This window comes from Trachypithecus francoisi, unplaced genomic scaffold (assembly GCF_009764315.1).
Source record: "Trachypithecus francoisi isolate TF-2019V2 unplaced genomic scaffold, Tfra_2.0 Lachesis_group4, whole genome shotgun sequence".
Classification (NCBI taxonomy): domain Eukaryota; kingdom Metazoa; phylum Chordata; class Mammalia; order Primates; family Cercopithecidae; genus Trachypithecus; species Trachypithecus francoisi.
Window position 1 is genome coordinate 107,609,218 of NW_022681469.1, and position 12,918 is coordinate 107,622,135.

A 12,918-nucleotide genomic window follows, 5' to 3' on the forward strand; every position below is an offset into this window, starting at 1 on the left:
TTAAGACCAGCCTGGCCAACATGGTGAAACCCCGTCTCTACTAAAAATACAAAAATTAGCTGAGTGTGGTGGTGCACGCCTGTCATCTCAGCTACTCAGGAGGCTGAGGTGGGAGAAATTGCTTGAACCCAGGAGGCAGAGGTTGCAGTGAGCCAAGATTGTACCACTGCACTCCAGCCTGGGCAACAAAGTGAGACTCTATCTCCAAAAAAAAAAAAGGAAAGAGGGCTGCCTCCCAGTCTCCTTGTTAAGGCTCAAGAGTCCAGGCTGGGACTCAAACCCCAAAACCCCTAAGTCCACATCAGGTTGGACCTGTCTCCAGGGTCACCAGGTTCCTCTGCGGCAGACTTATTGGCAGAACCACCTGTTTTGTATTTTCTGTTTCTTGCCATGCTAGAAAAAATCACTCCTCACCCACAAGCTCAGGCTCCCACCTCCCTGGGCGTGCATGCCGGAAGCTCTCAGATGCCACTTCCTTTTTGTGTGTGACTTAGTTACTGCCGCCTCCTCCGAGGAGTCCCTTTCCTCTGTGGCCTCAGGTGACCCCCTCTTCTCCATGCCGCCCGTGGGGGGGACTCAGCTCCTTCTGCCCCATGGCGCCGGTGATCCTTGCCGTGCTCCTTGGAGCAGTCCAGTAGGAACCTTCTCACCCTCTCACGGGGAAATGGTAATCAAGCCTGAATTCCACAAGCCGTGTTTTGGCCTCTCCAGTGGGGTGTGTTTCAGAATCCAAAGTTGGAAGGGACTTTTACCTCCAAGGGGTCTGGCCCCACCTTTGAAGATGTTGACATCTTTTCCCCCCGAAATTGCCAACTCCGTATTGAATCAGCTTTCTTCCGACTCCTTTTGGTGGGTTTCAGCCTCCCGATATCATCAATACTGTCTGTCCTGCCTAAGCTGGGAAGGATGCGGTCAACATCCCCTCCGCTCCTATGCAAGTGAACACCGGTTTCTCAGCCCTTGCGTTCCGGCCCTGTGCAACAGCACCCAAATCTACTATCTTAGCCGGCTTCCTCCATTTCCCAGCCTATACCGATCACAAGAATTCTTGCTGTTCCCCTGCTTTTCTTCCAAAAACTTGAGGTGTGATCAGTGAGCTGCACGGATCTTCCCAGCCTTCCCAGACAGGCTAGTGCCAGAATGATCAGAGAGCGGAGGTATAAGGAGATCAGGGTCAGTCCCTGCTGCTCCCCTAATTCTCCATGGCGGCCCTGGGCTGGGGACACCATGTCTTCCTCTCCCAGACAGTTCTTCTCCAGGGTGTTTACTCAAAAGAAATGACAACTCGTCCACATGAAGATCTGTATGGGAAGGTCCCAGTCAAACAGGAAACAACCCACATGTCCAGCGAAAGATAACACAAGTCAAGAAAATGTGGGACACGCATCGATGGGACACTGCCCAGTGACAGACAGGAACGCAAGACTGACACCAGCCTCACAACGCTGCGTGAAAGGAGCCAGACCCTAAAGAAGACAGATGCCCCAGCTCAAGAGGGCAAATTCTTCCTCCCTCTGACTTGCTGTTCTCTCAGGGGTCCTCAGCAGATTGGATGACACCCACCCACGCTGGGGAGGATGGGTCTTCTTGATTCAGTCCACTGATTCAAAGGCTGAGAAATAGCCTCACCAACACACTCAGAAATGTTTTACCAGCTATCTGGGCATCCCTCAGCCCAGTCAAGTTGACACAGGAAATTAGGCATCACGCAGAGTACGCAGCTGCAGTGCCCAGAGCTTCCTGGAGACCTAAGGAGGGGACGTCTGAGTAGAACAGCACATTATTCTACACTCGTAAGGTTCAAGAAAAGGCAAAGCTGATGGAAATCACAGGAGCGGTTGCCGTTGGGGCCACAGGGGGATGGAAAGGGCCATGGAGAACTTCTTAGTGGCAGCCACCGTACTCTGTATCACAATTGAGGTCTTAGTTGCATGGGCGTCTTCCTAACTCATTGAATTTGGTTGCGTGGGCGTCTTCCTAACTCATTGAATTGTGTACTGAAGATCTGTGCAGCTCACTGATTGCACCTCAATTTTCTGGAAGAAAAGGGGGAACAGCGAGTATTCTTGAGATCAGTATAGGCTGGGAAATAGGGAGGAAGCCAGCTCTGATAGTAGATTTGGGTGCTGTTGCACAGGGCCAGGAAGCAATGGCCGAGAAACTGGTGTTCGCTTGTATAGGAGTGGAGGGGATGTTGACAGCTTTGGGAAAGGAATTGGTCACCTGCCTCCACAGGACGCTGGGGTGGGCGGTGTTCACACATTGCCTCCATTCATTCCCACAGCTCTGGTTGCCCCCATTCCCTGGTGAAGACACAATGTTCCAGTCCATCTGCCCCCCCAGGCATCTATCCCACAGGGCCTCCCAGGGGAATGAGGTGGTCAGAGCTCTGCAGGCAGCCTGCCATGCAAAGACAAGACACAGGTTGTCAGAGGGGGTTAGGGTTCAAGGTGGATCCCGGGTAGGGGCAGCAGATGGGGGAGTCCAAAGTACTTTGGGCTCCACACCCACTAACAAACTGCAGAGAGACAGAGGAGAAAGGGTATGTGTCATGGGATGCACGCTCATAGAAGAGTGTTCCCTGGAATGTCCGAGGCCCCGCACTTGCTGCTGGCCAGTCTTCCTCCTCTGTGGAATTCAAAGGCAGAGGAGGCCAGAGGGGTCCCCTAGGTGAGGTCTGGCGTGGCCCGGGGCCCAGTGGGGAGAGCAGAGCAGAGGTGTGAACAATGACTGACAATGCCAGGTTCCCGCCCTGTCCCCCTGCCCCACCGCCCTCCTGGCCCTGATGACAGACGCACCCTGTTCCCTGCAGTTCCTGCCTGCCTTGCACGGCGTGGGTCCCTTTCTGCTATCCCAGCCTCACCCGCCTCCATGAGTGGAAAGTCACCCACAGATTCTGCTCAGAACAAAAAAAAAAAAGAGGGAAGTAAGGCAGCCCACCCCCAGCCCCGACTTCTGCCCCTGCTAAAAATAGAGGTGGCATCTGAGTGGGGCGTCGGTGTGGGCTTCCGGGGGAGGTGGCTGCTCTCCTGCAGCCTTGGTGTTTTCTGGGGAATCAACAGGAGAGAATTTGAGAGGAACACGAGGGACCCCCACGACCCAACTGGCTCACTACCGCGTGAGTACGTTTCCCAACTGGCAGATCCCTTGACTGAGGCCCGCGGGTGCAGCCCTGGTGAAGCCCTGTCCCTGGGCGGCTGCCGTGGGACCCCCTCTCCCCAGCACCTGGCCCCCTTGTCCTGTCCATGCCCATGTGTTTTCATGGCTTCATGCACGCCTCTTTGCATCTCCTAATTTCCTAAACCGGATGTGCAGTCCTAGCAGCAGGTGCTAGGGCGACCGTCTCATGCCGTGGCTTGGATTACACAGAGTTCCGTGGATTCAGCTCCCAGACGCTCTCCATACGTGCCCGGTGACCCACACGGGTCAGGATGCTCCCACTGTCATGCAGCACTGGGTCTTATTTTCTTCTGACTGGGACGGTGCTGGGGCCGAGGAGTGGGGCTCAGTGTACAGAGTGTGTCTCGAGGCCCGAGATGCCCGTGGCCCCAGCCGGGTGGAGAGGAAATGTGTACAGGGTCTGTTTCCAAAACGTGGGGCCTTGCAGCCTGGCCCTCCCTGGGTCTGGGAAGGGTTCGTGTTTCCCAACGTCAACCCCGCAAGCACCTTCCAGACGGTTCCTCTGGGATCTCTTGAGACTGCAAATGCTAAGAAATGAGCCTGTGGCTCGCTGGTGTCCACCAGGGCACCCAAGGCCCAGCCCCTGCCCACAAACACCGGAGGACCAACCAGGCGATTGTGGGGCAAGGAGCTTCCCAAAGAGGCAGTAGGACTGAGGACCCCAAAGGGGAAGTTCCCCTCCCCCCCGGATCCCTGAAAGGGATCCGAGTAGATTCCTCAATTCCTGGTGAAACACTTCGGGAATTTCTTAAGTCCTGCGGGTTTGAAGACCCTCGGCAGCCCCTTAGTAACTTTTGCTTACGAGAGACTACGGCCTTTGGGGGGCTTCGCTGACTTAAGTGGTTTGAAAATGTTAACTGGTCCTCAGGGGCCTCCTTTAAAATGTGAAACAGAATGATAGGCTCTTGGTGTCTCTAGTTCATGCACTGCATAATATCCCTCTAACAGCCATGGGTGCAGAGATTTGGGGGTGACTCCCAGCCGTCACTGACTGGCGAGTGGAGCCTCACCTGCAACACTCTTCTGTCACCTTAAAGCCTGCCTTCCTAAGTGGGCTCCTTCAGAGCTCCCTGCATACAGGGAAGAAGAGACCAATGATCAGAGAGCAGCCAGTCGCCCCCTCTCCGCTGCTAAGGAAACACATTCGTAACAACCTCACGTCCATACCGATCGACTGTTTCTGGGTGCAGTTTTGACGGGTGCCTTATTTCATTATTGGGGGTTGTATCATGTGGCGCAAACGTAAGAAAGACTTCCCTGTTTGCATCTCATTTGTCATCTCGCACTGACATGACGGGAGGGTACAGAGGATCTCTGCGCCTGCAGAATCCCAGGGTTGTCTTGCTGTTGCTGGGGAACGTATTTCCGTCACCACTGGGGTGGCAGAGGCATAAACCATTGGAAAAACGTGGTCTCATGTTTGCTGGTCTTGGATTATAGTAGAGAAAGTGAAAAGAAATGGCCACTCCAGGCTCCAAGCCTGACAAATTTATTTACAGACGTTTTTACACAATAGAGGCATTAAAAGAGAGGGTGGGGGCACACCACAGGAGTCTGCCCCCTTAGAAGAAGAAAAATCGGTGCATTTCAAGATGTGTTTGGCTCGTCTTACCTTGCATGGATAGGCGGAAAGCATGAGTCGGAGTATTTTTAAGTTTCAAGATCACTGATGGGTTGGAAACAGGTGAGCTGGCCTCCGGGAAATTACTCAAATTCTTGAACAAGTTGCCTGCAGTCCCGGGAGCTCTCAGGAGAAGGAACGTGACCTGAGATGGTTGCAGCACCCCCACCCCCTGGCCGGACCGCCCTCTCACTTTCTCACCCTGTACCCGGTGCCCGCGCCACCCCCACCATCTCCTTCCTCCGAGTTGCCCTTCTTCATTTCTCTTTCCTTTTCTCAGCTCTGCACCTGTGGGTACAACGTAAAACCCTGAGTTCTTGTTCCCTTTTCTGTCACAAGGCCCCTGTCCCACCGTCCCCTCTTCTCCCACTCACCTCACCCTCTTTCTCCGCCTCTGCTTCTGTCTTGTCTTTTCCTTGACCCAGCGTCCTGTAAGTGCAGATCACAAGGTCAGGAGATCGAGACCATCCTGGCCAACATGGTGAAACCCCGTCTCTACTAAAAATACAAAAATTAGGGCATGGTGGCGGGTGCCTGTAGTCCCAGCTACTCAGGAGGCTGAGGCAGGAGAATCGCTTGAGCCCAGGAGGCAGAGGTTGTAGTGAGCCGAGATCACACCACTGCACTCCAGCCTGGTGACAGAGTAAGACTCTGTCTCAAAAAAAAAAAAAAAAGGGCTGGGCACGGTGGCTTACGCCTGTAATCCCAGCACTATGGGAAGCCGAAGCAGGTGGATCACGAGGTCAGGAGATCGAGACCATCCTGGCCAACATGGGGAAACCCCATCTCTACTAAAAATACAAAAATTAGGACATGGTGATGGGTGCCTGTAATCCCAGCTACTCAGGAGGCTGAGGCAGGAGAATCGCTTGAGCCCAGAAGGCGGAGCTTGCAGTGAGCCGAGATCACACCATTGCACTTGCAGTGAGCCAAGATCGCACCATTGCACTCCAGCCTGGCGACAGAGTAAGACTCTGTCTCAAAAAAAAAAAAAAAAAAAAAAAAAGAATGCAGGGCTGGGCACAGTGGCTTACGCCTGTAATCCCAGCACTTTGGGAGGCCGAAGTGGGTGGATCACAAGGTCAGGAGATCAAGATCATCCTGGCTAACACGATGAAACCCCATCTCTACTAAAAATACAAAAAAAATTAGCCAGGCGTGGTGGCAGGCACGTGTAATCCCAGCTACTCGGGAGGCTGAGGCAGGAGAATCACTTGAGCCCAGGAGGCGGAGGTTGCAGTGAGCCGAGATTACGCCACTGCACTCCAGCCTGGTGACAGAGTGAGACTCTGTCTCAAAAAAAATAAAAATTAAAAAAAAGTCATTCCTGCAATTCCCCCGTGAACTGTCGTCTCCCATGACGAGCACACGGCCTCCCGGCAGGGCTCAAGTCCCAGCTTCCCCACAACCTGTCTCATCCCTTGGTGTCACCTCCCCTAGACTGGGAAGTCTCAGGTCTTCACCAGAGATGATCGTAGCTTCCTGCCCAGGCTGTTTGGGGCTTCGAGTCACTGAGGGTTTGGGGCCTGGCACCTGCTCATCTAGGCTCAAAAAATTGTAGCTGTTTTTATTTTAGTTTAGTTTGGTTTTGAGACAGGGTCTTTCTCTGTCGCCCAGGCTAGAGTGCAATGCTGTGATCGTAGCTCAGTGCAGCCTGAGACTCCTGGGTCAAGCAATCCTCCCGCCTCAGTCTCCTGAGTAGCTGAGACTATAGACGCGCCCCACATGCCTGCCTAATCTTTTTACTTGTTCCCGAGATGGGGCCTTGCTATGTTGCCCAGACTGGTCTCAGACTCCTGGGCTCAAGTAATCCTCCTGCCTCAGCCTCCCAAAGTGCTGGGACTACAGGTGCGAGCCACTGCACCCAGCCTGTTTCTATTTATTTATTGAGGTAAGATTCATATAACATAAAAGTCACCATTTTAAAAATCAATAATCTGGTGGTGTCTAGTACATTCACAATGCTATGCAACACCCACTTCTATCCAGCTCTAAGACACTTTCATCACCACAAAAGGAAACCTTGTCCCCACTGACACTCAATCCCTCCTCCATCCCTGCCTCCCCACAGCCCCTGGTACCCACCAGCCTGCCGTCTGTCTCTATGGATTTGCCTATTCTGGGCATTTCATCTAAATGGCATCTTACGGTGTGTGGCCTTTTGTGTCTGACATCCTTCACTGAGCGTAGTGTTTGCAAGGCTCATCTGTGCCGTAGCAAGCAGCAGTGCTGCTTCATGCCTTTGTATGGATGAATAATATTCCATTCTATGGATAAGATGTCTTTTTTTTTTTTTTTTAGACAGTTTTACTCTGCTGCCCAGTTTTACTCACTGCCCAGTGCAGTGGCGTGATCTCAGCTCACTACAACCTCTGCCTCCCGGGTTCAAGTGATTCTTCTGCCTCAGCCTCCCGAGTAACTGGGATTACAGGGGCCTGCCACAACGCCCAGCTAATTTTTGTGGGGTTTTTGTTTGTTTGTTTGAGAAGGAGTTTTGCTCTTGTTGCCCAGGCTGGAGTGCAGTGGTGCCATCTCGGCTCACTGCAACCTCTGCCTCCTGGGTTCAAGCAATTCTCCTGCCTCAGCCTCCCAAGTAACTGGGATTGCAGGCACATGCCACCGCAACTGGCTAATTTTTTTTATTTTTAGACGGAGTTTTTTTTTTTTTTTTTAGACGGAGTCTCACTCTGTCGCCCAGGCTGGAGTGCAATGGCACGATCTCAGCTCACTGCAAACTCTGCCTCCTGGGTTCACTCCATTCTCCTGCCTCAGCCTCCCGAGTTGCTGGGACAACAGGCACCCACCACCACGCCTGGCTAATTTTTTTTATTTTTAACGGAGATGGGGTTTCACCGTGTTGGCCAGGCTGGTCTCGAACTCCTGGCCTCAAGTGATACACCCATCTCCACCTCCCAAAGTTCTGGGATTATGGGCATGAGCCACTGTGCCTGGACTGGTGTCTTTTTTAAATGTCACTGGCATGAAGGGTTCAGGGCTTCAGGGACTGAGAAGGGAGCGGGGCAGAGAGAAAAGGGGATACCTTACTCAGCACCAAATGCAGCAAACAAAGCAGACTCCAAGTATCTCAGCCTCTCTCCCTCGTCATCCCACAGAGCAGCTCTGTCTTATTGGTGAAGGTGGAGCTCCAAGCCAGCCCTTCCAGGAGGCCGGTTAGAGGAACAGAGCAGCTTCAATCAGCCTTCCCGAGCTGCAGCTTGGCTCTGCTCCTGAGTACATTGTAACAATTAATTAGAGCCAGTCCTGAGTTATCTGGAGTACTAGGGGACCCGAATAACACAGAGCTAATTGAAACGTGGGCTGCAGGGGTGGTGGGAACAGAGAGGGCCCCATTCCATGAGAGAGCTGTTTATTTTGTAGTTAATTATAAGTAAAGAGACTCTTTCTGAATCCTGCTCTCTCTCTCCGTCTTTCTCCCTCTCAGATGCCCCACATTTAATTGGATGCACAAACCTATTTTGCTCCCAACATAGTGGTGCTCAATTAATGTGCTTTAACTCAGGGGCTCCCCTGGCATCTCTTTGGCAGAATTCTCCAAGATAGAAAATCCAACTGGTTTGAATTCCATTTCTGTGCCCGCCTAACCTCAGATGGAGACATTCATTGTTATAATAATTGTAATAGTAAGAGTGCCGGATGTAGGCTTCATGCTTTATTCTTCTAGAAATGCCTCCTGTAAATGGTGATGTTACCATAAGACATACAGCAGAGGCCGGGCACAGTGGCTCACGCCTATAATCCCAGCACTTTGGGAGGCCGAGGCAGGTGGATCACTTGAGGTCAGGAGTTCAAAACCAGCCTGGCCAACATGGTGAAACCCTGTCTCTACTAAAAATACAAAAATTAGCTGGGCGTGGTGGCATGTACCTGTAATCCCAGCTACTCAGGAGGCTGAGGCAGAATCACTTGAACCCAGGAGGCAGAGGTTACAGTGAGCCGAGGTGGCACCACTGCACTCCAACTTGGGCAAACTCCATCTCAACAAAAAATCAAAAACAAAAGACACATAGTAAAAGGTGAAATCAGACAAACCAGGAATCTAGAACCTGCCCCACTGGGTCGTCAGTTCCTGGGGATTGAGAGGTGGTGGGGTCACTCTTTGGAGGTCTCTCGAGAACCCTTTCCGGAATGGGCAAATGTGCTTCAATATTGAGAAGCTGCTTTTATTGTATTTTTATTGTATTTTATTGAGACAAGATCTTGTTCTGTCACCGAGGCTGGAGTGCAGTGGCGCAATCATGGTTCACTGCAGCTTTAACCGCCTGGGCTCAAGCGATCCTCCCGCCTCAGCCTCCTCAAGTAGCTGGGACTACAGGTGTACACCACCACACCCAACTTGTTTTTGTATTTTTGGAAGAGACAGGGTCTCCCTGTGCCGCTCAGGCTGGTCTCAAACTCCTAGACTCAAGCTATCCACCCGCCTTGGCCTCCCAGAGTGCTGGGATTATAGGTGTGAGCCACTGTGCCTAGCCTGAGACACTTATTTTCCTGTCTGGTTAAGACTAAAAATCTCTATTGTGTTCTGAAGTTTTCCATCTCCAGCATCTTAATTATTCATTTTCCTTGCTGGAAGCCCAGCCACAACCTAGAGTAATCCTGGTGAGGTCACAGACTGCCCAAGCATGACCGTCTAGAGCATGAGATGGGGGCTTCCCAGCTCTCCTGCACCATGGTGGTCTCCCCTTAGAGGCTGTCAGTGTCCACCTGCACGTCTAGCAAGTGGGTCTGGTTACTGAGACATTCTGTCGTCCTGCTCTGAGGTTGACTGAGTGCCCACTGTGTGCAGACACCCACCACACAGAGACATTGTACCCTGGTTGTCCGGAAATATGTCCTCTGAAGGTCAACCGGTAAAGAAGTTACCATACACCCTTCATTCCCTTACACAATGAGAGAGTGATGAGTATCATTCCGAAAAATGATGGCTGGTATGGGGTTATCAATATCCCACAAACATGAGTGAACTCCAGAAACACTCCGGTGGACAGAATGGACTTTCTTGTTTTTGAGACAGGATCTGGCTCCATCACCCAGGCTGAAGTCTAGTGATGCAATCACGGCTCACTGCAGCCTCCACCTCCTGGACCCAAGTGATCCTCCCACCTCAGTCTCCTGAGTAGCTGAGACCACAGGTACACACCACCATGCCTGCCTACTTTTTAAATTTTTTTGTAGAGACAAGGTCTTACTATGTTGCCCAGGCTGGTCTCAAACTCCCAGTCTCAAGTGATCCTCCTGCCTCAGCCTCCCAAGTAGCTAGAACTACAGGCACATGCCACCACACCCAGCTAATTTTTTAATTTTTTTGTAGAGATAGGGTCTCACTATGTTGCCCAGGCTGGTCTTGAACTCCTGGGCTCAAGCAATCCTCCCGCCTCAGCCTCCCAAAGTGCTGGGATTACAAGCACGAGCCATGGTGCCCAGCAGAATAGACTGGCTTTGATGGTGAAGAAGGCCCTTCGGAGTCTGGAAATTGCCCAGGGTGGGAGCAGGTGGCAGATATGTCTGTTGCTGCCATAACACTGATGTTTGGGGACACTGGCAAATGAAGAGCTCCCCTGGTGGGACATACGGCCAGCTGGCCTTTTCACCGGGTAAAGACAGTTTGCACCCTGCAGGTTAGAAATCAGAGGGCCATCTATTCTAGGCTTCTAACCCATAAGTGATAGGGAGTGCAAGATGGATTGGCACGTACCTCCAAACTGCAGGCACAGCAGAACCATCTAGGTGGGAACAGCAGGCACCGGAAAGCAGTCACGGTGGAAGGTCTCCCCACACACGGGGAGGCAGAGAGGACTGATCAGCTGAAGAGAAGAAGTTATAATGACTGAAAGAAAGCCAGCGTTTGGCCACTGGACACCAATCACTTGATGAATATGCAATGCCGATTTATGGAAGACACTTGCTAAGCCAGGGTATACGAGGAAATATGAGATGTGTCCCTGCCCAGAGGAACATGGAAGGCACAGAAAGATGCCAACACCACCGGCTGGGTGAGTTTCCAATCGGAAGCCCAGACAGAAGGTCCGAGGGTAAATCTTTGAAGTTTTTCTCTCAATTCTGCTTGGAATGGAGGCAATTGTACAGGAAGAGTAGGTTGTAACTTCTTGTTTCTATCTTGAGTTTGCTGCTAGCTTCTGACAGGGGTGGGCTGAGTAGCTAAGGAGCATTGCCCACTGTACGTGCCACAGTAGCCTTAAGATGTTAGTGCTACTCGTGGCTGGGAGCGGTGGCTCACGCCTGGAATCCCAGCACTTTAGGAGGCTAAGGCCAGTGGATCACTTGCAGCCAGGAGTTCAAGACCAGCCTGGCCATCATGGCGAAACCCATTCTCTACGAAAAATACAAAAATAAACAAACAAACAAATAAATAAATAACCAGGCACAGTGGCACATGGCTGTCATCCCAGCTACTCCGGAGGCTGAAGTGGGAGGATCACTTGAGCTCAGGAGGCAGAGGTTGCATTGAGCCAAGATAGTGCCACTGCACTCCAGCCTGGGCGACAGAACCAGACTCCATCTCAAAAAAAAAAAAAAAAAAAAAAAAAAAGATGTTAGTGCTACTCATCCAATAAAAGGGGGCTCAGAGAGGGTAAGTAACATACCCCAGGCCACACAGCAACAAATGGCAGAACTGAAGTTTAATCCCAGGGCTCTCTGACTGCAGGACCACATCCTTCCTACTAGAACACAGAGGGGAACTGCTGTTTTTATCTCTTTATGCAAAGATTTTGGTTTTTTGTTTGTTTGTTTGACTTTCTTTTTGTGTGATTACAATTCCTGCAATCCTTTCCTCTACACCCCCTGCCCTTTTTTGGAGGGAACAATGTCACTTCACACCAACAAGTACAACATAACAATATTTTAACCTCCTGAGTGCAGGAGTTACGGCTTCCTTATTTGTGGGTTCCCAGCCTGTGGAACCCTGGCCACCCAACTCTCTAAATCTACAACAGAAGGCTTCCTCAGAGACTCTCATTTTAACAGAGTCACTCAAGCCTAGCCCTCAAAAACCACCCCACTTCTTTTTCTTCTGCTGCCTGGAAATCTGCCCACTGAGCCTGATAGATGAGAAAATGCATGTTGACCTCAAGCCTTGAACACCTTGGGTTAAGATAAGGAAGTCCAAGACCTAAATAAAACCCAGATCTGGCAGGGCATAGTGGCTCATGGCTGCAATCCCAGCATTTGGGGAAGCTGAGGCTTGAGACCAGGAGTTCAACACCAACCTGGACAACGTAGTAAGACCCCCATCTTTAAAATACAAATTTTAAGAAGCAGCTGGGTGTGGTGGTGTACATTGCAGTCCCAGCTCCTGGGGGAGGCTTGAGGTGGGAGGATGACTTGGGCCCAGGAGGTCAAGGCTGCAGTGAGCTCTAATTGCACCACTGCACTCCAGCCTGGGTGGCAGAGTAAGACCCTGTCACACACACACACACACAAAAATTAAAGTGTCTTTTTTTTTTTGAAAAGGAGTTTCGCTCTTGTTGCCTAAGCTGGAGTGCAATGGTACAAGTTCGGCTCGCTGCAACCTCCACCTCTCGGGTTCAAGCAATTCTGCCTCGGCCTCCCTAGTAGCTGGGATTACAGGCACCTGCCACCACACCCAGCTAATATTTTGCATTTTTAGTAGAAACGGGGTTTCACCATGTTAGCCAAGCTGGTCGTGAACTCCTGACGTCAGGTGATCCACCCGCCTCGGCCTCCCAGAGTGCTGAGATTACAGGCATGAGCCACCGTGCCTGGCCAAAAAAAAAAAAGCTGCTTCCTGAAACTTGGGCTGACCAGACCTGAAGGCCTTTCTAGAAGGAAGAGCTGGGAGCCCTGTGAAGCTCCAGGGAAAGTCACGCAGACCCCTCCCTGGGCTCTTCTGCTGTGGTTGAGGCGACTTGCCCTGACTGCACCTCTTGGTGGATCCTGGGATGAGAATGGGAGGATTAGAAAGCGAGAGGCAGAAGCCTCCACCACCACATCCCTGTCACGATGGAAGAAAACCTGAAATCTGCATTAAAAAAAAAAAAATACTAACCTTCTAGCTGATGGAAACAGTTGGCAAAGGTCCTTTCAAACACCTGGGAATGTGTTTTGTAGCATTGCTG

At 51.4% G+C, this 12,918-nt stretch overlaps 1 protein-coding gene across 5 annotated transcripts in view; it reads left to right on the forward strand.

The window, feature by feature from the left end:
- CARD11 (caspase recruitment domain family member 11) overlaps positions 1–12,918 on the forward strand; it is a 151,274-nt gene that overhangs the window by 72,866 nt on the left and 65,490 nt on the right. Inside the window, exon 1 of one of the 5 annotated variants that reach the window (XM_033193774.1) lies at positions 2,980–3,118. The exons of 3 other annotated variants lie outside the window; for them this stretch is intronic. The gene's annotated coding sequence lies outside the window, so the exon portion shown is untranslated. Of the gene's footprint in view, positions 1–2,979; positions 3,123–12,918 lie in introns of those variants that run through there. One more of the 5 variants, XM_033193775.1, reaches the window with a different exon arrangement.